Source organism: Periplaneta americana, chromosome 9 (assembly GCF_040183065.1).
Source record: "Periplaneta americana isolate PAMFEO1 chromosome 9, P.americana_PAMFEO1_priV1, whole genome shotgun sequence".
Taxonomy (NCBI): Eukaryota; Metazoa; Arthropoda; class Insecta; order Blattodea; family Blattidae; genus Periplaneta; species Periplaneta americana.
Genome location: NC_091125.1, coordinates 95452727 through 95478741, shown reverse-complemented (window position 1 = coordinate 95478741; position 26015 = coordinate 95452727). Strand labels below are relative to the sequence as shown.

The 26015-nt window shown below is 34.6% G+C and overlaps 1 protein-coding gene across 3 annotated transcripts in view; it reads left to right on the top strand.

The window, feature by feature from the left end:
* The window catches only part of ATP7 (copper-transporting ATPase 1), a 248616-nt gene that overhangs the window by 53633 nt on the left and 168968 nt on the right, over positions 1-26015 (top strand). The window lies entirely within an intron of this gene.

Below are 26015 nucleotides of genomic sequence, written 5' to 3'. Positions count from 1 at the left end.
TGATAATGCCGGTGAAATGAGTCCGGGGTCCAGCACCGAAAGTTACCCAGCATTTGCTCAATTTGGGTTGAGGGAAAACCCCGGAGAAAACCTCAACCAGGTAACTTGTCCCGACCGGGAATCGAACCCGGGCCACCTGGTTTCGCGGCCAAACGCGCTGACCGTTAAATATGTTATATACATACAGAAGGAACCGTAAGTAATGCCATTAATTTTAGGGAGATATTTCTTGAAATGTTTCAAACAAAAAGGTTTAATAAAATTTTCTCGTTTTTCCTTTCCTTTCGAGATAATAATTGTTTCATATGAAACATTTCATAGCGTACAAATCTAGTCTTTCAGGTAAGGCTCCCTGTAAAGCAGATTTGAATAATTTCATAGCATGTTTTGGGAAAGCCATTGATTGAATTTCCAATATGATCAGTCAGTTTAAGAGAGCAGTGTATTATGGTAGTAAATAATTGAAAGAATTTTAGTTTTGTTTCTTAAATGTGCAGAAATTTGATCCGAACAAATGTAACATTGAAAAATTCCTTTGCAGAACGAAAAGTTACATTTGTTCGGATCAAATTTCTGCACATTTGAAGGACAAAACTAAAATTCTTTCAATCATGCATTATCATAATACACTGCTCTCTTAAATTAACTGAGCATATTGATAATCCAGTCCATGGCTTTCCGAAAATACGCTATGGAATGTTTAATATAAAACAGTTTTTATCTCGGAAGGGAAGCAAAAACGAGCAAAATTGTATTAACTTTGTTGTTTGAAGTATCTCAAAGAATAACCCCCTGAAATTAATGACATTATTTACGGTTCATCTATATATGTAATAAAATAGTCAAAATATGTGCATGTTATGTAATTATATTTTCTTAAATATAGTTAGTTGTGGAATACTATAAAATAAAAAAAAGGTTTAACAACCAAAAACAGCCTTTTATTACTTTTTAGGATTTACAGAAATGCAACAAACTACTGAATTTATCAATTAATTAGCATTGCTTTTCCATTTTACTTCCCCGAGTTCTTAATTCAGTCTGCTATTGAAACAGTATACCACAAAATATTGTTTTAAATTTTCAAATGTGAAGCTTCTCATGCTACCCCACAAAAGTGATTTTGGTTGAAGCTGTATGCTGTACATCACATGAGATGATTGACTCGAATTTAAAATTGACTATTTCTGCAGGAGTTGCGTTTAATTCTAGTTGTACGTTATTTGGTGCACCACTAGTATCGAACAAATTTTACACTTTTCCTCAAAGCCTGGCTTTTTGAAAATACATTGTCCACTTTATTTTTGATGAAATCAGCTAACTTAACTTGTGTACTTTTAAGTTCACAAAATGTGTCTTTCACAATGTCATTATTTTCAGGTAATGTGAGGTTGCTGTTTTGCGGTTTCTGAATTGTTTTTTATACTCGTATATGAGAAAAATTTAAATGAATGTAACAGATCATTTTTTACACGCTGGTCATTCAACAAGGATTTCACAACGTCAATAAAGGCTGTACTTTCTGAATTAAGAGAATCCCGAACATACCTACTTGATGGCTTCACAGTGTTTCAACTACAGTAGTATCCCACTGTTTTCACCCACGTTCCCCATTTGTTCAATATTGGTAGCAGTGGCAAGGTATTTCAGGATACATTTCTTTCAGAATTTGAATTCTGTTTGGGGCTTTTAGAAAAATCTTATTTCCACGAGAATTAACTAATTCATCTTAGGGAAACGTACCCTGATTGTTTCAACAGTACTTTGGAAAGCATGTGCAGGGGATCATTTTCGGAAATGCCTTTGCTGCTTTGATCATGTATGAATCAGGGTAAGTCACAAGTAGCAAAACCTGGTCATGCTTTATGCCATCAGACACAGAACACACATAGCATCATTAAACATTTCACCACAGTTTTGTGATTGTATTTTTCCATTAATTCACCAGACAACAATATACGAGAGGTTTGCAAGCAGTCTCACTGTTCATGGAACCTATCACAACATTTTGCAAATCTGACTTTCATGTAGAAGCTCCCTGTGAAGCAGGCTTGAATAATTTCAAAGGAAAAATTGTTCTGGGGCCGGGTATCAATCACGGGACCCTTCACTTAGCGCACGAATGCTCTACCGACTGAGCTACCCTAAGAACCATACATGACACCGTCACAATTCTTCCTTTTATATCCACACGACTTAAATGGGCTGACAAGACGCCAGAAACCCAACTTTGAGTGCACACAATTCAAATATGGAAACGTATCCATAGCTAGAAATTTCAACATGTTGAGGGGTGTGTCGGAATGTTAGGGCTGCGCCTCATTTTTGTACCCATGTACAGAACAGTTGAGAATGTGAATGAAGAAGAATAGATAGACATGGTGATTGGAGGAAGTCTGTGTTCAGTGAAGTATTTCATCGCCGCAGCCATATTAGCTCCATGGTAGAGTGTGGACCTGTCAGATGATATTATATTGTGCGTATTAAGAGGTGACCGTAAGTAATATAATTAATTTCAGGAGTTATTGTTTGAGATATTTCAAACGAAAAAATTTAATACAATTTTACGTTTTTGCTTCCTTTTGAGATAAAAATTGTTTCATATTAAACATTATTTTGGGAAAGCCATTAATTGAATTCCCAATAAGCTCAGTCACTTTAAGAGAGCAGTGTATTATGGTAATAGATGATTGAAAGAATTTCAGTTTTGTCCATGAGAAGCGCAGAAATTTGATCCAAACAGATGTAACTTTTCGTTCTGCAATAGTAATATGCGTTACAAGAGCGGTATGTTGAAGTTTTCATGTTCGAGGAAAAGTTTGAAAAAGCGAAACGTAGTTGAGCTTTTTTAATTTCCGAGAATTGAAAGAAAACATACCGCTCGTGTATCGTACATTATTTTGTGCGAAAATCGTTTATTACATACCTGAAAGAGGAATTTCTAATTAGTTGCAATGAAATCTCCATCTTGGTTTCTGTTCAATGACGGCAAATTTGCAAAACAAAAATATCTATCTTCAACATTGTTGCTTTAAAATGTTTTCTGTGTTTACTATACTCCAGCAGGTCGTGATATACGTCTGTCCTTTTTTTTCCCCCAGTCTATAAATGCGAACTTAAAACAAACGGTAAGGTTATGTAATGATTTATTTTTCATTTTAATATTTTAACAATATTATTTATATAACATATTGCAGTAATAACATCGGCATCTGGAATCTTGTTGATTTTTCACAGCTTCCTTAATGTTACTTGCATCACGAATGCAGTAACTTTAGTGGAGTTGTAGAGTTTACTTAATTTTTGCGAATATTTAAAAACAATAATTAACAGTGCAATTTAGGTGAAATTGCAGTGGTAAGTGTCCAATTTATAATTATTACTATATTAAACGTCTCTAAAAATAATATGTTAAAAGCCTAAAGCAGTAAAATCAATATGTCACTTAAGCGGCAAGAAGAGGGAAATTGTTATGTGTGTTAGGTTGGGAATACTGAATATGGAATTTTAGACTTTCCGCGGATTGGTTTTGTGCGGAAACCAAGGAAATACGCACGATCTCGCACAAAGGAATTTTTCAGTGTTGCATGGGTCCTAGAATTAATATCTTCCGAGATATGAGTAGGCTACTTGTTCATCAACATCATGGTAGATGCTCAGTGTGATTTCTATAAAAAAAACATCCAGTATTCTGAGAGGTGGTAGTATTCATCAAAATACTATTTACTGCAGAGACCAATATTGCATACCTTGTTACCCTTTTGTTTACGGTATGATACTGTATTCCCAATAAGAAATAAGCAAAGAGCTCACGTGAAAAGATACGTGTAAGCTGTTCTTACAACACCAGTTTCAAAGCCATTGTTTAGTACAAAATTTAATTTTAGGACCCATGTGTATTAGATTTTTCTTGTTTTAATGAATATCACAACGTCTCAAAATATTAAATATTTTTAACACCCTATGTGTGTATGTATATGCATACATACATACTCGCAATGCATAATATTTACATCACATAAATATGAATTAATAGGGCTGTGATTGTGGGAAAAATTGGTTTCACAGATATGCATTGCTTATGTCCTAAATCATATACCCAGATAGCTCGGCCTTACAGGCTTTGACGGTAACAACTTTTGTCAGGTTTACTATGCTGCCATCTAGTTGTTACATAAGTAGTCACGTCATAATTCCCACTTGAATTGCATTAGCAACTGTACTGCCATTTCGTGTTCGTTTATGGCGGACGGGTGGCGATCCTGGCGGTTGTTCTCTTCAAAGTGCTGCCAATTTTAACATAGGGATAAGCTATCTGTTACATTATATTATCTAGGCTTATGTCAAAGCCGCCACTGCTTCAGACATGTGAAAGTAGTGTAATCAGAATTTCTGACTAATTTTCAAACTATTAAACTATAAAACATTATAATAGTCGCCTGAGTGGCAGAGTTGGTATAGCGTTGACCTTCTGTGCCCGAGGTTGCGGGTTCGATCCCGGTTCAGGTCGATGGCATTTAAGTGTGCTTAAATGCGACAGGCTCATGTCACTAGATTTAGTGGCATGTAAAAGAACTCCTGCGGGACAAAATTCCGGCACACCGGCGACGTTGATATAACCTCTGCAGTTGCGAGCGTCGTTAAATAAACCATAATAATTATAATATAGTTGTTATCGAGATTTTGAATATTTAGACCCTAAAGTTTCGTATCGGAAAGTATTTCCGTCGTGGAATTGCGAATGTTGAATCCACATTCTACAATTACCTCTAAAGATAGTGTCAGGAAAGAATTCCGAGAAGCTGGTGGTATTTCCATTCGTGACACTATCCTTACCATATGCCAAAGAACTGCGCTGTAACCCAACCAACCACTATGAAAGTCGAGTCGTGTATTATGTGTATTGTTTTCAGATGGGATTAGCAATAGTCCATGAACGTGACAGTATGGTCTTGTTTTCATAAATGCTTTTTGGTCTTGAGTCATGGTCATGTTTTCATTTCCAGCTGTGTTGATAAACTCATCCGCAGGTGTGAGATGTTGCAATTATGACCTCATTCCAACGTAAACATTGACAATTTAATGTGTGATTATCATCTCGTTAAATCCAAGTGTTTTGATTAATATAAATATCTTGAATTATTATTATTATTATTATTATTATTATTATTATTATTATTATTATTAAAGTTTTTTATACACGCTTTAACATCTGTGGTCATAACGCGTATTTAGGATCTGTGGGTATACCAGTAGGTCGGTTTTTTTACTATTGTTCAGTTCATGTTTCTATTGTGTGTTGTAGATTGCTTGCGTTCATGTAACTGATTATAGATTTTGATTAATGTTTATAATATTGATGACTGAGGCGGTGATGTATCATGACATGTAAATTTACAATCCGGCATTTGCCTTTGTGACTGAGGGAAACCATGAAAAATATCAGTCAGATTGGTTAGCCACGGGGTTATTATTATTTGGTGGGTATGGTTTATTGACATTGCCGGCTTTGAGTCATTGGCCTTTATAGGGTCTTACACGCGCAGGATGCCTTCTTCAACCATTGTAATAAATAACAATAAATATACATATGGAACTATTTCTGGTATAAGTGCCAGTAGATGTGTGGCTGAAGTAGAGTGGGGTGATTGATTTTATTCCGGTGTAAGTATGATGTACATTGCATATCCTTTATTAAGTTTTTTTTTATAAGTCTCCCTTTTCAGTGGCAGAAGTATGTTGGAGGCGTAGAGACTTTCATGGGGGCAAAGCTATTTTATTGATCTACCTCTCTGTTGCTGTCATGTGTCCTCTCAAGCAATATTCTGATTTCCAATAAGTGGTTGCGGTTTTGTTTTTGTGTTTTAATTTGGTGGTTGGGGCTGGTGGTAGTTGTAGAAGAGTTTCTTCAGTGTTGTTTTGCTGTTTGTGTTCGGTGTATTTTCGAAGGTGTGTTGTATAAATAGGCGGTTTATTGCCAAGTGTGTGTAGACCTATTTCCTGTTTATGTGGTTGAGATGTGTGAAGAGTGGCTTCGTGAGTGCAAACTATGTTCTTTCTGGTGCATCTGCGTAGATGGAAGGTTTGACGGACGATTCTTCTTTCGCGAGTTTCGAATTTTGTTTGGGTCGTTGGAGAAGCTTGTGCGAGAAAGATGGAGAGTGTTTATGCCTGGTCGGTTGATGTCACTTAAGTAGCTTATTGCTCTAGTGGCTGCATAATATTTCCTCCATTTTTCTTTAGCTACTTTGTTTGGTCCAGGAGAGTTTGGAAGTGAGGAGTATTCCTAGCTATGTATTATATTTCGAGGAGAGTAAGTTCAGTGTCTGCTATTGTGATTGGGTTGACTTGAATGACCAGAGTTCGGAGTTTTGGACAGAAAACGCGTATCTGGTTTTGTCACCTGTAACAGATGTATTGCTTTCGCCGGAATTCCTTTTAATTTTCTTCGCAACACGATCGCTTCTTGACTGTCCCCTGCGTTTCTTAGTTCCTTCATTAACAGCTTTCTCAGACATATTCAAATAATATAAGCAATAACGTATTTAAATGCGAGCATTCACAATTAACTATTGTGAATGCTTACACTTAAATACATTTATTTTAACATTACTTCCGTTCTCGTTCTCGTTGTCGTGTCCGTTCCCGGTTTATTGTGAACCAACCTTTAATAACTCGTCGAACCCTACGTGAAAAGTGAGCCATACACCCGTCCTCCTGAAGCCTCATCATTAGCCGAAGCGCAAGGAGAACATCATGAAGCACTAGTACATACGTTCCACCATACAAGTTCTCCTAAAAAAATTTGGTCTTATGACGGTGTCCGAGGAGGCCACACCATGTGTTGAGGCTTCACACGTGCTGATAATCCACTTCACGTAGCTAGTGTGGATTTACTGGAGACCAGTAATGGGCATTGTAGAGATTCACCTGTCTATTACTTTTGAAAGTTGTCTCATCAGTCCACAGAATTCTGAGCTCGAAATCACGGTCCTTGTTTAGAAACCAGTTGCAGAAATCAACACGAGTCTGGAAGTCATGTTCCCCAAGTTCCTGATGGAGATGAATATGGTAAGAATGAAATTTGTTGTCTTTCAAAATTCTAGACACTGTATTATGGCGCAATCCTAAGTCACGGGTAAACCTTCTTGTTCTTTACAGACCTTTGCATTAGCTTATTTTTTTTATTTCTTTTATTTGTTGTTTGTATCTACTCGTGGCGGGCCGGTTTATCATGCGCCACTCTGTATCATGTTTATTATTATTTTTAAGTTAATATTTGTATACCGGTATGTATTTTTCTGTATGTGATTTGATCCTGGTTGAGTGGAAAAGAAGGCCTGATGGCCTTAACTCTGCCAGGGAAAATAAAACTATTATTATTATTATTATTATTATTATTATTATTATTATTATTATCATTCAAATTGCAAGTTATCTAAGTTTATCCCAGGTAACGTTGTTTTTAATTCTTCAGAAATATTCACCTTTTAGGTCGTTAAAATGTCTGACAAATCACTTGTGCCCTTAAATGTGTTTGGAAAAGTATCGAATATGTCCACCTAATTTCGTATTTAAAAAAAATAGTTTCGCATAGCTATAGTACATTATCTGACAGATCAGGCTTGCTCTTCGAGCCAGAACTAAACCTTTGATGGGCGACATATGGCCCGTGGGCCGTCTATTGAGAATCTCTGATGTTGAACACAATGCTGATCAATTATTATTTTTGTTTCGGTTCGTAATGCTGTTGCTGTTTTGCTACAACATTGGCTTTAACAGTATATTCAACTTAGTGATCTGAAGCACGACACTATCCCTAATCACATTATTTATAATACCACTAAAACATCAAACACACAGATTTTAGGTTTTCTGGTAACGACAGCAGAAGGAAGGTTAAAGGTTGGACGTTATCATTGTTGGATGTTTACATTATGTTCAGTCGGCCACAGTTGATGCGTTGGAAGTGCGTCCGTATGTTGGTGATAGGTGGTGAATAGCTGCAGCTCTACCTTGACAGTTCTCTAGTGTACCAACATTCTGTGTTTTTTCGCGTTTAAATCGTTACATAAGTTGAATAATTGTCATTTGCAGTAAGTTCGCGTGTTAACAGTTGCCACGTGTCTACAGACACTTGACATGCAGTGGACTAAGATCGAACAGTGACGTATTCAGATGTTATTCAAGCATTCAGCTCACTTGTACTTTTCATTTACTTTCTCGTCCTGTTGTATAACGCATTTATACATACCTATAAATAAGTGTTGAAGTGTGCTTGCTTGTGTGAATGTCGACTAATACCTACCAGTTTTCATTAGCTTACTTTCTCATCTTTCTCTTTAAAAAATTCGACTCAGAACCGGTACGGTGTATGCACTAACGGAATTGTTTCTTCTTGTTCTTCTTGTTCTTCTTCTTGTTCTTCTTCTTCTTCAACACTTTTTTTCTTCATATTATCCTCACCACCACTATCGCTACCATTACTATCAGCACTTCTTGCTGATATCCTTTCATCATCATCATCATCATCATCATCATCATCATCATCATCATCATCATCATCATCATCATCATCATCATCATCCCGCTGCTGTCCTCACTATACCATCACTACACTACCATCACAATCACAGTCATTGTATCTCTGTCATTATCCTCCTCCTCTTCACCCACTTATCATAATTATATTGTTTTATTTTCTTCTATAAAATTTTAGACGCAAATAACTGTTACTCCTACTGTATTTTTTCGATTTTTTTTTCTCTTATTACTTACACTGCGCTCCCATACATACATACATACATACATACATACATACATACATACATACATACAGGTCACCGGCGTAGCTCGGTCGGTTAAGGCGCTTGCCTGCCGATCCGGAGTTGTGCTCGGGCGCACTCTCCGCACTCATGTTAGCCCCACGTTATAACATAACGCTCAAAAACAAAAATTCCAATACTTATCCAAACGAAAAAGTTATAATAGGTGTACAATATAAATGGGACATCCTGTATATATATATATATATATATATATATATATATATATATATATATATATATATAGTATGGTGATGGTGTAAGGGTATAAATGCCAATATTTTAACTGATGATTATTCATGTCATAAGGAACAAAAAATGTTCCTCACAATTTTTTTTTACAATTTCAGTATTTAACTAATTATTAAATTTTACAATATTAGGCGTTTGGAAACGTTGTTGGATGGGGAGGAGAGAGTTTACAGGTACACAGGACAGCTGAAGCGGGGAAGACATATCGATACAAAACATGCTCTGTTCCAATCCAGAGGCGGACCAGGCCAACTGTTGTTTACATAAAACGCGCAGCAAATACAAATTTTCAATCTCATTAATAGAACACTATGGGAAATTTCCATTTTGTTTAGCAATATTGTTCCATTTTTATTGTACATCTAAGAATAAATAATAATGGTTTACTGCACAAAATCACATGAACGTTTTTTCCTAATGTAAAATTTTAATCTATCCCGCTTCCGTAAAGTGGTATCATTTTTAAAGAAACTTAAAGTTTGCAGTTTGTCATATTTTAGAACATGACACGTGACGAAAAATCATTTCTTACAGATAAACCATTATAAGTGATTGTCTAAGTTCAATTTGTTTTCGTATCAATACGAAATCGTTAAATTACATTTGAAAATTGTACATACCGATTTATATCAGATTTTCCACGTGTCCACTGTCGTTGAGGTCCACGATTTTCGAAATGGGGTAAGAGAATCCCAGTTTCTAATAAATCGTTGAGAAACTGCTGCAAAAGTTTGCCGATTAGATAACCTTCTTTGCGGAAAACGTTGACGGTACTTCCTTCTTGCCGCACTTGAATTACGACGACTTTCTCCATAAATTATATTAATACACCATGATATTTCTGAGCTGTGAATGACATTGTAGGTTGTTTGCCGAATCCTATACTAAACTGCCATCCGCTCGGCAGGAGACCTATGGATAGGGAGTTTGAACTCAACTGATCTGTACATCTGTGCAGAGTACGTCAGCTGCATGAATCCTGCTGAACGTTGCTACGTCTATCACGCCATAATATTAACAAATTTAAGCATGTATTATTATTTAATTTCACGAAAACATAATAGACCACACAAATATTTATTTAAACTAATATTAACTCTTTGCTAGATGTACAGTACCTATTGATGTAACTGTTTTCGTAATTTTACTAACGATATAAGCAGTATAGCGTAAATAAAATAAAGAAGGAAATATTTTTTCTGGGATAACTACAAAGTTTTGACCCTATGTTGTATGGATATTTTTTTATCTTGTAGATCGTTCCCGATGGCTGTGAAAAGGACGGCACTTATACACCTTACACCTTGTATATATATATATATATATACAGGGTACACTTTAAATGATTGGAAAACCTATATTACGTTCTGTGATTAAATGCACGGTTAATATTAGAAAATCATATTCAAAGATAAACCACACATGTTGGGCCAATTATACAGTGTTCATAGCCAAGCAACAACGCGGTTCGATCACCTGAACCAGCCGTCGTGGTAAAGTCACTGAGGATGGAGAAGCATCTCCGAAACATGTCTGACTTTTACTAATTTTTTAATAATTATATTATATTTATTAGTGTTCATATAACTGTAATATATAATTTTTTACGTTTCTTATTAGAAAATCAAGTTGGAAGTTTGAGCAGTCTGGCAACATCGCCGCTAATACAGTCCTCTTTCTTTTCGTCATAAAGATGTAAGAGGTCTGTCTCCGTACGTGAACTACCTCGCGCCTCCGTCTGGCTACAATGTTGCAAGCTAATCGCATCGTTCTGTGGCTTAAAATTAGTTGTTTTTTAAATTAAATTTACACGAAAACCGTCCACACTATTGAAATATGCCATAGGGATAAATTATTCTTATTAGATTTTCTATCGATATGGACAAAAACCACGATCCTACTCGCAATAGTTACCGAATAAGAGAATGTTAAACATTTGGGAAAAACATTTTTTTTTTCTGAGAAAAATATGAACTTTCCACCAATATGGTATTACTTTTTCTTTGTCACACATAGTATGAGCTATTCGCTTCGAAAATCTACAGAATTATTTCACTTTCACTGTATATAGGTCTACAGTATGTACAGGGTGGAAGTGAAATAACCCTGCCGATAAGGTACGATAGGATACACGTAAAGAAATAGAAAACCTATATTACAGTTGGTGATTAAATGCACAGCTAATTAAAAAATTAAGTTGGAAGTATCAGCAATCTGGCAACATCGCCGCCAACACTATCGTCTTTCTTCTCGTCATAAAGATGTAAGATGTCAACTATCTCAGTTCTGTCTCTGTACGCGAGCCTCCCTCTCTCGCTATGACGTTTTCTGTTCGTTTTGTTCAGTGTCCTTGAAATTAATGGTTTTAAAATTAAATTTACATGAAAATCGTCTACGCTATTGAAATACGTCAGAGGGGTAAATGATTCTTTATTAGATTTTCTATCGAAATGGATAAGAATCTCGACCCTACTCGCAATAGTTACCGATTAAGAGGGTATTAAACATTTGGAAAAAACATTTTTTTCTAAGAAAACTATGAAGTTTCCACCAATATGGTTTACACTTTTTTGTTACATATAACATGCGCTATTAATGCTGAAAATCTGCAGGGTTATGTCACTTCCACCCTGTATAGGCCTATATATGCGCTGTCAGAAACCTAATATAGTTTATTATTTAAAGTAGGTCTAGAGATTGTAAATATTACGCCTTATCCGTGGTCTGGAAGTTGTTAGTTCAATCTCCGGTCACTAGAACAGTGTCGCAATCTGTTACTAGGGTTGAGACAGTCTTCCTTCATGGAACAGAAACTTCTCGGAGAGATCTGCGATTTTCTGGAAATATTCGCAACTTTGAAGTATACTAAACTTTCTCTAATATCTGAATAAAACGTGGTCAATTTATTTGTTTCTAAAGTAATCAGGACAAATACTTAGGTCTACTTTGTATGGATCTATGATACATCTTCGTTATTATTAAGCATTTTAAATTAGAAAAACGTACAGTACCTCATTATAGCGAATGTTATAGATATGAATTTCGGTCTCGATTTTTTATGATATGAAAATTTTCCGTAATGAAGTTCGACGTTATCGAAAGTTCCAGTCTATGTCGTTCTAGTTTTATTGTTAGTAGGAGGAAAGAGCAAATGATTCCTTCAAAAAACATTCAATCTAAGAGACATTGGATAGAGAAAAACTAAAAAGTACACGAAAAATTATTTTTCAATGGATCATAGGACTTATAAGAGCGATTTGTGTGAGCCCCAAGCTTGCTGTCCACTTGTCTTATTACGATCGCATCGTCCCACATCAGGAGTCTGGAAAATTTCGACGGAGGAGCCGAAAATAGGATATAATTTCTTAGTACAAGCTGAAATGAAGAGCTAGTCTTCAGCATCAGCACAGTGAGATATACATATCTATTGGCGTCATTGCCATGGGGAGCAACGCTTTCATTTTCAGTCATTGGGCCCGAGTATGGTGATTGTAGTTTGAGCTAGGAATCAAGTTCTGACTCATAAAGTCTATGGCCAAGATCACAGCGACACATGACAGAAAAAGTGAACGAGCGAATGAAACGTTTGTAAATTCCAAAGTATTAAGTAGAGTGGAGGAATAGGTCTGAGGCTAGGGCTTATTCCTATATTCATCTTTGGGCTCTAGGGGAATATCGAGAAAACAGCAGGCAGGTTGAGTAGTCTCAGTTAAAAAGGTCGAGCCAATTGTATCTTTTAATTGACTCTATTAATCTGCTCACTTGACATTAAACGCATTTTTTTTTCGTTTGTTTCCGACTTCTCCTGCACTGACGTTGTTCACTGTTATACCCACAGAGGCCAGGTTTTGCGTGGAGCGATACTTTTACGGACAGAAGGCAGGATTAGATGATAAGATAATAGATGAAAAGTGATGGTAAAGGGTTCATGAAATTATTCATACTTTCATTTTAGTTTGTTATTTGACGACAGTATCAACTACTAGGTTATTTAGCATCGATGAAATTTGTGATAGCGGGATGAATCCAGGGATTCACCTGGGATTACCTGGCATTTGTCGTACAGTTGAGGAAAAACTCGGAAAAACCCAACCAGGTAATCAGCCCAAGTGGGAATCGAACTCACGTGCAAACGCAGCTCCAGATCAGCAGGCAAACGTGCTACCGTCTGAGCTATGGTTGTGGCTAATTCGTCCTTAACCAATAATAAGCCTAATGAGAGTTAGTGGAAATCAGGGGAAGGGAAATTGAAGTTAAATATAAATACCAAAAATAGTAATACTTAGGGGAAATTTTCGAAACTGTCAGTCAGCTGTGGACGGATGTCGCTGTAAGGTGAGCAAAACGAGCTGTATTTGCCATTACTTATGCTACAGAATGCTTCTTTGCATGCGCAGTGATGTAATCTTTCGAGTCAATCCGGTTCAGTCAGTTGCAAGTTAGTAAAGTAACTACATAAATAGTGTCTGCGTATGAAAGCGTTGTATAATATTTCTATGACTTGTGAATAGAATATTCTCATGTTTCTATATCAGCAATGGAAATCCGTTTTACCCCCACACCAATCTATTTTTAACTATTGCAAGTGATAGAGGAATGAAAGGAGGGGAAGGTTGAGAGTGTGGGTGGAATGGTAGATGGAGACGGGAGTACCCCCGAGAAAGCCCTCTGCAACGTCTGCACCACAAATCCCATCACGACTGGCCGAAGATCGAGCACAGGACGCCAGGATGGAAGACCAGCGCACTAGTGCTTGAGCCACTGAGCCAGATTTTCCCCAACTATAAGGCCAATGTCGGATAACACATGGTGAATCCTCGACTTGAATTTGCCAAATGTCATCTTGCTACCTCCATTTCCATCGACGCTAAATACCCTAGTAGTTGTTACAGCGTCCTTAAATAACCTGCTAAAAACAGCTTCCTCAAGTTCAGAAGTCACTTCACACTACTGTCGTAACATCTTCCTCAAATTCGAAGTTACCTTAGACCACTGTGGTAACAGCTTCCTCAAATTCAGAAGTCTCTTCACACTACTGTCGTAACATCTTCCTCAAATTCGAAGTTACCTTAGACCACTGTGGTAACAGCTTCCTCAAATTCAGAAGTCTCTTCACACCACTATAATAAGTTCCATTTTCCTAAAATTAGGAAATGATCATACACCACTGTAGTAACAGCTTCAAGTTCAAAAGTCATGTTATTATCACTTTCCTGTTTTCTTAAGTTCAAAAGTCACTCTATCATGTTGGAAATCCATTAGTATATTGAATCAGTAATGTTCATGTATTTATGCTAATTACTTATACTAACTGATACAGAGGCGCACCGTTAAACTGTTAGATTTATGAATTTCTTCGTCAGCGGTCAGATTTCAAATTATAAGATTTAATAATAATAATAATAATAATAATAATAATAATAATAATAATAATAATAGGCATGAAATGTTTACAATGGCAATGAGCAGTTTTCCTCGAGTTATTTCTTTTCCCCTCAGATCATTTCATCATTTCTCCATGATCTATGATCATACTTATCACCAGACATAGCATCTTGGGGACTGATGAGTTAAGTTGTCTGCAACACGGAGTGTACACTGAGGCTTTGTTGCTAGTGGCAGAAGGTGGAGGTATACAGAAACATCAAAACTCAAGAAGCATTGTTTATTGCTGAATGTGTGCTGATCTTGTAGTTCAGAATCAGTTTTAATATTACACAACTGTGTTGGTCATCTAATGAACATAAACACTGCTTGCAAGGAACGACGAGTTACATAAGAACATTTGTAGACAATTAAATAAATAACATATTAAAAATGAAAATAACCCAAATACATCCGTCTTATTTAATGCAAAGTGCTATCGTAACATATTTTAAAATAATTTTGCCTTAATGTTACATAGATTGGCAACGTTTTATTTGTGTATTTTTCGATAAAGTGGAGATTTTGTAGTTTAAAGAACGGGATGCCTGCCTTTACCATAATCTTACACAAATCCAGTTAAAATTGTGATTGTTTATTTGAAATGGAATTAACTGTTGGCAGATCTTCACTTTCGTTTTTCGATGCAAGTTTTCTATTTTCTGTGTGTTTTCTTGTGTTACAATGTCTGTGTTTGTCATCCCGCATGTTTACGCTACACAGTTTGCAAATAATATATTCCCCATTCACTTCAAAACACTCGCCTCCAAATTCTGTCACAAATTGATGCTTCTTCGATCCTTTTTCTTCGTCATGATGTAGTACAGATGCACTATCTATGCAGATAAGTAGCGTACTGACGAACGAACTATATGTGTGTCGTGGTGAACAACAGTTGTTTATTTCATAGTGTTCCTCCCTACATAGTCTGTTGTGTACATGTGCCGCTCTTGCAGCTATACGGAAGTTAACTTGCATGCACAGTGTTCCTCTCAATCGGTCTTCAAGATGCTATGTCTGCTTATCACCGTTATTGCAAACTGTTACACAATTCCATATTCTCCAGGAAACCAACTTCTCGAGATTCCTTTTGGAAACTTTCTTCAGAGTAAGTAACCACAAGAATCCTTGTTGGAGATGATGCAGATTCCTAAGTATTTGGTGTGACACCACTTATGGCACAAGTAACTGCTACAGCAATCTTGAATAAACTGATCTGATTTCTGATTGAGGTCTTGAACTATAGGGATCTAAAAGTATATTCTTGACTTTGAATGTAGGTATTCCTCGTGTCAAGGATATCGTTTATATTGTTCATGTAAATTTGTGGCCCTTGAAGTGTCGTATATTATATAACAGGTTCTAAGAAAACATGTCTCTTTGTTGAACAAATTGGGCTAGTGTGACACGTGATGTCAGCTACCTGGTGTAGTGTTCATTTGTGTGTCACAGTGTTAAAGTGTATTATTCATTGCTGTCAAGTCAGTTGATTTTTTTCTATTTTTTTTTTTTTTTCGTGATTGTAGAATAGGTAGAGCACAAAAGAGCGAATTCTTAATTATGTGTTTGCAGTTGGAGCTTTAAAAATTATATACTTTTAAGATTGTGAAATCATAGTCTTCTTTGTACATCGTACTATACAAAATAAAGAGGAAGCTACAAATAGTATGTTTAGAAATGTTTACATTGTTGCATTAAGCATACTGAGATGATGGTTTTGGACATACCGCGTGTGCATAATAATTTTACTTAAATCTAACCACTTGGCCGATTTCGTTCATATTCAATATCTACGAGTCCATTCGCAAATAATAATCGACATATTACTATAATAGAAATGACATATTTTCTCATTATAAATACTCCACATCTTTCAAGAATTCAGTTATTACTTCATATAGACATTTATTTATAGTTCATTTTCTTGAACGATCATTCAAAAGACACTCAATGCACTCATATAATAAGATAAATTTGTGTTATCTGGATTGCACACAAGGAAATTTTTATAATCCAAAATGAAAAGATATTTGACTCCATTTATCAATTTTATGGTTTATGGGTTTAGGTTTAAGCAGGTGTGTGTAATTAATTTAACATAAATTCACATTAAATCGCTACTCGTTTAGCAATCACTTGTGATACTACTTATCAAAATTGGTAAAAGTGATTAAATATTAAAATGCATTTGTGAGATTGTATGTATCTTATTTGTCATGTAATCAGCCGTACTGTTAAAGAAGACCGTTGAAGGAAATGTAATGAAATTGTATTTTTTGGACATTCACTCCCGCTTAACAAGAGAACTTCTACAATATTAGTGCGAAATACATGCATCTATCTCCATATTTACCTGTATGAAGCGGTTTATCGTGAAAAAAGAGTGACACCGAATGGTTCTGTCGCCCTCTGTGACTTTTAAATAATTTGTAGAAGAATCAGTTCAGAATGCACATTTACGAGTTCGTTTACGGTATATTTTTCATAAAAGTCTGTAATTTTTATTTCCACAGCAACTAGATGTTAATTTTTCAAAGTAATTATTTAAGCCTTGAAATTTTTTTTTAAGTTTTCAGTGGAGTACACAATAAATTGTCTATGTAACAATTTTTTTTACTGTAAAATAACCTCATTCTTATATTTCCCTAAAAATAATACATTAAGTACTAAAACATTTGTCTGATGAATTTTCGATTAGGAGACGACATTTTGTATTTTTTTTTTTCAGTATACTGTACATAAGTCGATTTATCTGGAAATTGTGGACGTGAAATATAATAATTTTATGCAGAAATTAGTGAATCCTCATTTGGAATCAGAAACCTAATAGGAATTTAGTCCAAATTGACTAACGTTTATATTTATATTATTTTTCTTCATAAGATGTACCCAAAAATGCTGATGTGAGACTAACTTATTATTAATTTACGTAATTATATTTAAAATTGTTTCAGGCCAAAAGTGGACATGAATATATCTATTTTCTAATAGTTTGTAAAATTAACAAACTCTTTCTGTTGCAGAAATAGAGCGAATACATAATGTAGTTTCTTTAAAAAAAAGATAATAATACTTGCATAACTTTATTAAATATCCAATTAAAAACTCGTTCAAGTAAACATTTCATGCCTATTATTATTATTATTATTATTATTATTATTACTAGCCGTACCCGTGCGCTCCGGTGCACCTGTTAGAAATAAATATAAAGTAATTACATAATTAAAATAGGACGTTTGATCCAGGGAACATTCGTGTTTGATAGAAGGATAAATCGTTTAATATGTTACTTAATTTAAATTGTATTTAAATAATTAAATTGCGATCATTTTGGTCCAGAGATCACTCATTTGGTGCAATGATAATTCCTTTAACATGTTTCTTATTTGTTATTACATGCAACTATAGTTTAATGAAGATTGACATATCATTTAGTTTTAATGTGTAAACTATATATTACTTGCTATATGGTTCCATTGAATTATGGTAATAACTTAATTTTAACCCTTATTTTCTACGTCTTCAGTAAATGGCGCTTGGCCCCCTATGGTTCTGAAACCTTCAAATAACTTAAATAGTGATACAGTATAAACAGTGATATGTAATTATATTTATTTCTTTCGAAAATGTAAGAATTCACGATCTCCTATGTACCATTGCCATGGAATGAATAAATGTGTTTTTTCTTCCTACTCAAAAATTTTATATTTTGCACATGCGAATTACTGAAGGAACAACAACGCTACAATCTGAGGCGGCGGTGAAAACGTATTGTATTGTTATTTTAAAAGTCTCTCAGACCTACCAAATTTTGCATAGAATAAAACTTATCGGAAATCATTTTTAAAGAAACTTTTGTTATGTAACATTTTTCACAAAAAAGCAATAATAAGCGAGATATTTCGATTTAATTCAGGCCCCGTTAAATGAAGTATTTTGAATGCCATATAGCGTAAAATCTAAATTACAACGAACTTAATTTATATTTCAATTTTCATCGAAATTCGTTCAGCCATTATCGCGTGAAAAGGTAACAAACATCCAGTCAGACAGACATACAAACAAAAATGTCAAAAAAGCGATTTTCGGTCTCAGGATGAATAATTATACATGTTAACACCAATTATTTTTGGAAAAGCGAAAATTACCAGAAAATTTTCGGCTACATATTTATTATTAGTATATATTATATTATATTATATTATATAAAAAGTGCATCGATAACGGATGTACTCCGATAAGTTTTTAATTTGTTATGGGGGCTCTTGAATCTCAGAAGCAACAACTTTTACAACAGCTCAACATAATATGCTTGGCTCATTACCCATTTTTTTTTGCATTGCATTTATTGCATATATAGTTTATTTTATGTATTTTAACACGATTCGATTGAGCATAGTTAAAATTTGAATTATAAAATAATCGATTGCTAATCTAACGTACTATTACTGCATACTAAATCAATACACTCTCGTTGTTCGTTAATTCTCTGAGATTAAAATGAGTGTGTACATAAATATTATTTTAAGAAATACAGAGAACGAATGTACAAAAAAGCCTATCAAATTTTCTGTGCATAGGAAGCTATTTTAATCTTACCTGTCCTCGATTTACTAAGAAGTTACTGTAATAATATTATAGCAGTATGTCCATCTAGAGAAACTACACTTTCCAATGGTGAAATAATAATTAATTATACAAATCGGTTAATTTAGCTTCCGATATTACTTCTTACAAACACAGAAACATTGTCTGTAGGCTAAGTTTAATAGCTTTCGATTGTTGTTGTCCAAGGCCCCTTATAGACGAAGTCATTTGTTATTTCATTGCACCGTCTTAGATGGCGTTATTTTAATTTTAAAACTCATTTATCTCATTAAATATCAGTCCTATCAAACTTTTGTAAAGAATAAAACTTATCGGAAATCATTTTTAAAGAAACGTTTGTTATGTAACATTTTTCACAAAAATCAATAATAAGCGAGAATTTCGATTTATTTAATTCAGGCCCCCTTATAATCCCCCTTTTAAATAAAGTATTTTGAATGCCATATCGCTTAAAATCTAAGTTACAACGAACTTAATTTATATTCCAATTTTCATATAAATCGGTTCAGCCATTATCGCGTGAAAAGGTAACAAACATACAGACAGACATACAAACAAAAATTTCAAAAAAAGCGATTTTCGGTTTCAGGGTGCTTAATTATATATGTTAGGACCAATTATTTTTGGAAAATCGAAAATTACCAGAAAAATTTCGGCTACAGATTTATTATTAGTATAGATTATTATTATAAAGCCTTTTAAGTTGTGAAAGCTCTTGGCTGCTGAGTTGCAATATAATACCACTGCACTCTGTCCTGACAAACAGTTTTCCTGTTATCACAAATTTGTAAAATTTTTAGATTCCCTTGAGGTTGTCCAAATATCTAAGCCTAGGTTTTCTAAGTCATCTTTTCCCTAAAGGAGTTTTTGTGAAGACTCATTTTACTCGTCTTTCTTCTGAAGCTCTTAGCACATGTCCAATCCATCGTATTCTTCTTGCTTTAATTCTGACCGTAATATCAGGTTTCTTTGTAAAAGTAATACATTTCTTTATTGTGTAGTTTCCTCCATTAAAAAGTATCAGCATCTCGAACTGCTCCTAGTATTTCTTAACATATTTCATTCAAAACATTTCAATTTATTCTCATCTAATTTTATGTGTCCATGTCTCACAAGCATAGACTATAACAGGCATTATTAAAGTCTTGTATAAATAAATAATTTTTTTGTAATTAATTTATTCTTTAATATATATGCGGCAACAATTCGAACCGTATTTCGTGTAGTTCAGGAACCGCGATTGCCATACCCGGCCTCTTCTCACGAATTTTCGCTTTCAGTTGCTGCAGGAGATTTAAATAATATTCTCCGGTTATTGTTTCCCCATTTGCTAGATAGTCAATCATGTTTATTCCCTTAGAATCCCTGAACACGGACGCCATGACTTACCCAGACAATTGAACAGCTTTTCTTTTCTTTGGAGGCGTAGAATCACTGTGCTTCCATTGTTTCGACTGCTGTTTTATCTCTAATATGTAGTAGTGGGTCCAGCTTTCGTCAGTGGTCACAAACCTATCAAAAAATCGAGTGTATTTTTCTCGAATCGAGCCTGATAATCCCTCGAAATTTGACATTGGACGAGCTTCTATTCCGGTGTTAAATGTAGAACCCATCTTGCGGAGACCTTGGACATGCCTAAAACATTAAGATGCGACAAACCCATCAGTTGAGATACTCATAACCTCGCTAACTTCCCGCATTTTCAGTCGACGGTCATTCACCATATCGTGGATTTTTCTCACGATCTTCACTTTTTGGTGTTACTGGACGTCCACAGCGGGGGTTGTCTTCCACACTCTATCGACCATGTTTAAATAGTGTCGCTCATTTTTTCACAGTCGAAAACACTGGAGCGAATTCCCTCAGTGTAGCATTCATGTCTGCTTTAATTCTTTTGAACTCGTTCCTTTTTTTTATGAAATATTTAATGACATCACGAAACTCGATATTTTCCATTTTTGCCCATCTCTTCGCGCACCAACTTTAAAATGGAACTACACAAAATACAGTGAACAGAAAATTATGATTCTTCGTGCTTGATTGCTTGAACTAATTTAGAATGACTGCTAACAATAGCGGCATTGTTGACACGTTTTCAATGCCATCAATGTGTCAGGCCACGAACTTTTCAAACGCACCTCGTAGGCTACATATCTATTTTTTTCAACAGATTAACATTTTTTTTTTGCAATTTTTCAAGTGAGTTTCGGAACGAGTTCCAACAACAAACAAAATAGAATGAATTTACGTAAGTAACTCAATTTCGCAATATCTTGTAACTCAATATCTTGTGTATCTGTGCTCCGAGTCTCCGATCATGCGTAGTGTCTTCTATCTGGGACTTAGAATATTACAGCGCCTCATTCTTGTTTGGCGACTGTACAGCTGTCAAAAAAAAAAAAAAAAAGTGGCCGCACTCGTGAACAGCGAATATTTTCAAAGTCCACTTCGGGTCGCGGCGATGTTACACGATGCATGTGCTTGTACAAGCAGTTCCCGAACTATGAAAGTGCTCCATGTCTGCGCCTCGTAGGCCAGCGGTAGAGTGCTTGTTTAATGATTCGAAGGTTGTGGGTTCGGGCCTTCTTCAAGTTTTAATTTTATTTTTTAATCGTTCTTTAGCGATGTAAATGCTATTCAAATTATCATTTATATCCAGTTATCGTTCTTTATGGATATCACGTTATTTATATTTTGTTATCGTTCTTTAGAGATATGAATAAAATTCAAGTCATCATTTGTATTCTGTTATCGTTTTATAACGATATGAATAACAATTATTATTATTATTGTATCTCCAATGGTGGTTAGCCCTATTTTACATATGTATGTTAGGGCCATAGTTTCATACACAAAAAAGATAAGCATAAAGAGAAATAGAAAAGAAAATTAAATTAGCTTACGCGATGTAAACAAAACATAAACAAACCGTAAATTAGGCATTGTGATTGCAAAATAAATATCAGTTATCAATTTGAAACATACTAAAACATTAACAACACACATAAGTAACACTTCTATAACACAAATACGCAGCTTTCCGTACCATACATCATAAATTAATACACAATAGTCACACAAACACAATCAAACTATAATTACGACATTGCGACGACATCAAGCATCACATAACTGACTCACATACATAACAAATCAAGCATCCGTTACAACACATACACTTCAACATAGTAACCACACTTTTAAAAGTTACAAATTTGGCTCCAAGAAGAATAAATAGGACACTGTTACTAATTACTATTCTTCTACAATTTCTTAAATACATCTGTAATAAATCTGTGAAATTCCGATATGAATAATATTCACGTTTTTTATATTGTTATCGTTCTTTAGCGATATAGATAATATTCAAGTTATCATTTATATTCTGTTTTCCTTCATTAGCATTATAAAATAATATATTTATATTGTTATTTATATTGTTATTGTTCTTTCGCAATATAAATAATCTGTATTTTATGTAAGTAATTATTATAACACAAATAACCATCTTTCTTTGTAAAATAGGTTATTTTATTTAGATAATTAAATACGTATTATATAATATCTTATATTAATTAAACAAACCGATATTTATCATTTATATTCTGTTATCGTTCTTTAGTGATACTGTATAAATAATATTCAAGTTATTTATATTGTAATCGTTCTTTAGCGATATAAATAACATAAATTTCATATTAGGTTTGGAAAAATCCAGTTGCATAATACTGGTATTAGTTTTTCTTTTTGTATTATTACATTATACAATCTTGAACCACAATAAAATGAAAAGGAGTAACGAGGAATTGAACCTGAGACGTTGACATCTAAATTTCGACGTTCGTCCGCTGAGCTATGAGGGCAAAAGTGTGGAAACATTTTCGGAAAAATTGGCCCAATCACATTCTAAGATTTTCTGATGATTCGTAGAAGCTAGTCCAGGATGCGGGGGGGAAAGGCTAATTGAGATTTCCCGGTCTCTGATCGGGTCAAACATCCTGATAGAATTAATATTTAACCCTTGCCGTGACTTTCGGTGAAGTCCGGAGGGCCCAATTAGTCAAATCCACTCTCCTCATCTCCACGCTTGGGTCCCCTGGAATTTAATAAGATGCGAAAGAGATGGTGGTGTGCGGAAAGCAACGGGATGTTACCGCATTTAGGCCTATCCTTCCCAAGAAAAACTGCAAACATGAACAAAGGAAGCTTTTAATAGAAGAAGAAGGATATTCTGCGGACCTCTGGAAAAAGAACTAAGGAAGAGACTAGTGAAGTGCTTTGTGTGGAGTGTGGCATTGTATGGGGAAGGAACATGGACATTACGACGAAATGAAGAGAAACGAATTGAAGCATTTGAAATGTGGATGTGGAGAAGAACGGTGCGTGTGAAGTGGACAGACAGAATAAGAAATAAAATTGTGTTTGAAAAAGTGAGTGAAGAAAGAATGATGCTGAAATTGATTAGAAAGAGAAAAAGGAATTGGTTGGGTCTCTGGTTGAAAAGAATAATAGACGACATTAGGATATGTGGATCATATGCGGAGACTAAGAGGAAGGCAGAAAATAGGAAAGATTGGAGATTGCTGGGTTTGCAATGAAAGACCTGCCCATGGACAGAACACTTATGTATGTGGGTATGTTCAGAATGCCTGGAATATCGTTTCTAAGAACAGTCGCTATTTGCAAAGACTAGTCGATTCCATGCCCACTCGACTGCAAGATGATCGAGATAAGAGGAAGATAGACTAAATATTGAATTGTGGCTTTTTGTTTGTTTTTTGAACGCTTAATTGTTTGAATGTTTTAAGGCCGACGCCAGTAAATTTGTTTTGTTTATGCCACGAAAGATATTTTTATTGAGAATAAAATCTTCTTTCTTTCCATTTGCAGCCACAATATCATAATGATAAAGTCATGGCGTAATATATTAATGAACCTGATGTTAATTACTAAAATAATCGTAAAAGAGAAAGGAGCCATTATGTATAGTTTGTCTCTCTCAAAAACATAACAAAAAAGAACATAAAAAAGCACGAGGTTGTAGTCGAACGCAGGACCTCATGAATAAGAGGCCTGAACGCTACCATTACGCTATCGAATCACAGAACGAATACTTCAATTATAACTGTAGATATCAGGCAACGTGGTCCAACAACATGTAACATTGCCTGTCTCCGAATTATAGTGAAGATACCGGAAGGGAACATTGTTTCAGGAGAGCGGCCACTTTTTCTTTTGACAGCTGTACATGAGATGTGTATTTAGTGTCATAATTTGTAATCAGAATCACGTGTTTTATTTTCTACTCTACTTTCGTACTTCATATGCATATGCTTGGTACTTACTTAATATGGGTTTTCGACCCTAGAAGTTTAGGGATTTAATTTTTTAACACTCTGTATGTTACTCTAGAAGATAAATTTCGAACATTGTTTCGCCAGAAGTGTATTTCATAACTCGTTTGTTTCAGTAATGGCTGTCATGTCATTTTCCATTCCGGTTGTCCGTTTAACAAGAACAGAAGTCAGTATAAAATGTTTATAAATTTACTTCGTGCAATAAAAAGAAACAAAGAATGGTTTATTTATAGCTTACTAAACCTGTCAGGTTAGCCATCGTGTATACATTTATTTCCTTTATGCACAGGCACTTCCTCGTGAGTTCTTACGTTGAGTTCGCCCATTGTTGTTAGCGTGTGGTGTAATGGATGCAATGTGATACGTAGCAGGTTGTGTATCACCTGATACCTTTTTATCTGAAACGAAATAAATTATGGCTGTCATACTGTATACTTTCTGACCAAACTTACATTTCCTTCAGTTCACGTTTCTAGTTCACCACTATCAGACGATGATGTTTTCTTGAAGTCTCAAGTAAACGTGTTGTTATATCAGTATTTTACGATTTGTGACGTATTTACTGCATCATATGTGGTCTGTTAGTGTTTATGAATACGTTCACTTTTTTTTTGTCGGAAATTTATCATTATGCGCCAAAATCATCAAAAATTTATGTATTGTGAGAAAGATATGGGAGATTTTGTTATTACATTTATTAAATCTATGATTTCCTTGGATGGCATTAAGACTCAAATAATAAGTGAGAAACATTGAAAGAAAAATGTAATGTAATGTAAGTTAGCCATTTGTTACGCGCTATGCAGAACACGTTTCTTATCTAGTTAGATTTCAGTCTGTCATATCGATATTCTTAAGGACAGTATAATAGGCCCTACGTCGAGTTTTGAATCAAAATCATTGTGTTAAAAAGCATACTGAAAAATTCAGACATTAAAAAGGTAATTGTGTGGAAGTCAGTGCTGGATAGACTTTAGTCAGCAGAATGGTAATAGAACGGAATTGTGTTATTAAAATTTCGTTAGTGTTCCTGAGAGTTCTTATCACCTTGAGTTTGATATAATAATAAATAATTTTGAAAGTAAATAACGTATGATATGTATTGTTACAAAAACTTTTTCTTGTGTCTTGCATTTATTTATTATCGCTTGATAATACCATTGATTAAAAAAATATTAAAGGGGAGAAATGTCTTTATGAAGCTCAAGTTAAACACATAACTATGTACTAGGAAAATACTGTGAAATAGCAACATTCTTATCATATACTTTCGTACTATTTCTGTTTTACTACTTCATTTAATAATAAAATTTTATATTTAGCAAGTTCGAAAATTAAAATTTTGATGAAAAGGAATACATTTCTACTGAAAAAGCATTTTAAAACGAAATTGTAAAAATGAGAAAACATAAATGCGTGTTGGAGTAATATTTTTCCTGCTTTCACAACCTGTCATACTTTTTTTTTCATAAATTTTGCTTTTTTAATGTTATTAGCTACACTACAATAGGAAGTAACAATTTAATCTCATAATCTTCGAATTTAAGTT